This window comes from Asparagus officinalis, chromosome 7 (genome assembly GCF_001876935.1).
Source record: "Asparagus officinalis chromosome 7, Aspof.V1, whole genome shotgun sequence".
Classification (NCBI taxonomy): domain Eukaryota; kingdom Viridiplantae; phylum Streptophyta; class Magnoliopsida; order Asparagales; family Asparagaceae; genus Asparagus; species Asparagus officinalis.
In genome coordinates, this window is record NC_033800.1 from 72,542,693 (window position 1) to 72,545,111 (window position 2,419).

General features: G+C 40.1%; 1 pseudogene; it reads left to right on the forward strand.

Annotated features, from left to right (window-relative positions):
* Positions 63 to 2,419, forward strand: part of LOC109847337 — a 35,321-nt pseudogene continuing 32,964 nt past the window's right edge.

A 2,419-nucleotide genomic window follows, 5' to 3' on the forward strand; every position in this document is an offset into this window, starting at 1 on the left:
CCCCCCCCCCCCCCCCTAATTATGTTTTGGTATGTCAAGGAATAAATTTTGTGTTTTTCATGATGCAGCTTGTCAGTTTCAGTCAATTCTTTGCTCAGTTTCTTTGTTCAACCCAGTTTCTTTGTTCAGTTTCCGTCAACTATTTTTCTGTAAAGTTTATTGATGATCAATTTGAACAGGCATGCATGACAGATATTGAGGAGTTTGATGATGTAGATGATGATGGCTTGAATAATTGCTCGGTTGATGAGAGATCTGAGTTGCCTCAGCACACTGATCAGCAGATTGAGCAAAATGAGCCTAAAATTGGGATGGGGTTTAATAATCCAGATGAATTGTTTGAGTTTTACAAAGACTATGCAAAGAGCAGTGGATTTCTAATTAAGAAATATACAAGAAGGAAGAATGAAATGAGCATTGTTAGAAGTATGACTTTAGTATGTGATCGAGCTGGCAAACATAATAGTACTTGTCAAAATCCCTTAAAACCACAAGCAAGCTACAGAGTTGGGTGTAACATAATAGTACTTGTCAAAATCCCTTAAAACCACAAGCAAGCTACAGAGTTGGGTGTAATGCAAAGATAACAGCTAGGTTAAAATCCCTTAAAACCACAAGCAAGCTACAGAGTTGGGTGTAATGCAAAGATAACAGCTAGGTTAAATCTAGACGGAAGATGGGAAATATCGGTGGTTGTTCTGGAGCATAATCATGGCCTTAGCTCTAGTAAAAGTCGTTTCTTTCGATGCAACTGAAGAATTAGTGCACATGTTAGACATCAAATTAATCTGAATGATCAAGCCGGAATCAAAATCAACAAAAATTTTAGCTCACTGGTACGTGAGGCTGGTGGATATGAGAATCTGTTGTTGTTTTCGCTGAAAGTCCTTTTCATTGTCGATTCCATTAAAACTTCGATTGTTTACAGCGAATTACAATGAAAAAATAAGAAAATTATAACTTTCTCGAAAAATAACATAAAAATCGTTTATCAACTTCTGCTTTGTGGGACTTTGCCTGTGCCGGGAGTGCTTTGGCTTGTGGACCACCAACTCACAGATTGTGAAGGATTTGGAGATTCTTTCTTCATTTATCGAAGTAAGAATTTAAAACGAATATCTTATCGATGTAAGATGTTCACTCTTCCAAAGATCAAGTCAGAGCTTAGATCTTTAGGAATCACTAAAAGATTTAAATGCGTTTTTTTTTTTTGGAATAAAGACTCTCTCTCTTGCTCAAATTCACCAAAAGCTTAAGCTTCTCTGTTCCAGTCTGCTCTCTATCCTTGATTTCATGTGTAAAGAGGTATGTATAGGAATAGGGGTGTATAACAGTGGAAATGGAAGCAAAATAGCCAACGCACCGCATCTTCTTTGGGCGCGTCAGTCTTCACTGTTGCGGCCATTAGCGCGTCAGTGTAGGCTGGCGTGGCTAAGGAGGCGGTTTCTGCCACGTTCAGTCATGTTTATAACCATTCTACCACGACTTTAAACCCACAAAATATCACTTTTCTCGGCCTGTAACTACCCCTCCATGTTAGTACATGTTCTTCTTCTGGTATACCGCCATGTGGACTCTCAAAAGATGTTAAAAACTGTCAGCAAATCACATAGGAGATTACCCTGCTATTTGCGCGTCATCATACCCTGTCGCGCATACACGTGTCACACTTCGCCGTCGCGCATACGGACGTCACCCTTCGCCGTCGCGCATACGCGCGTCACCCTTCACTGCCGCGCCTATGCGCGTTACCATAAGCTGTCGCGTCTATGCACGTCATCATCTGTTGTTATGTTAACACGCGTCAGTGTATTTTGTCACGGGCATGCACATTGTTCTTTTCTTAGTCTTGAGTTGTATTTGGATGTCTATAAGTATTTTTTGACGCCGACAGATACCCCCTCCAAAGTATCTCAGACTCATTCTTTTATAGAGGAGCCTAGGACACTTTGGATAAGACACTTCTTATTTGCAATCCTTTTAGTATTTAATTTAGGAGATCGTGTAGAAGGGCCTGTGAACGGCTTCGACTCTTGACTTCTTTATCTTCTAGTCTACTCGGTGCTTTGTAGAATAGCTAAAAATCCTTTTGGTACTGCGTTTATCGCTTGACCGTTGTCGAAATCTTGAGTTGAAGCTGGTGTTTAGTTCTTGTTGTTGAACTGACATTGAATTGATCAACGCGCTTGTCTTCATAAGAACATAGTTTATACTCGTACGTTGACTGGAGTCTATACAGTTTAAGCTCTTAAGGTGTTGGAGCATGGGTGAGCAGTTTATACTCATATACCTTATCGGAGTGTTTAGAAATTAATTTAACCTTGTGTACCCGTTGGGAGATTCCATGAGATGCAGTTTATACTCATATACTCGTCGGAGTTCTCAGGGATGCACTCCAAATACAATGGGAAATGTACCT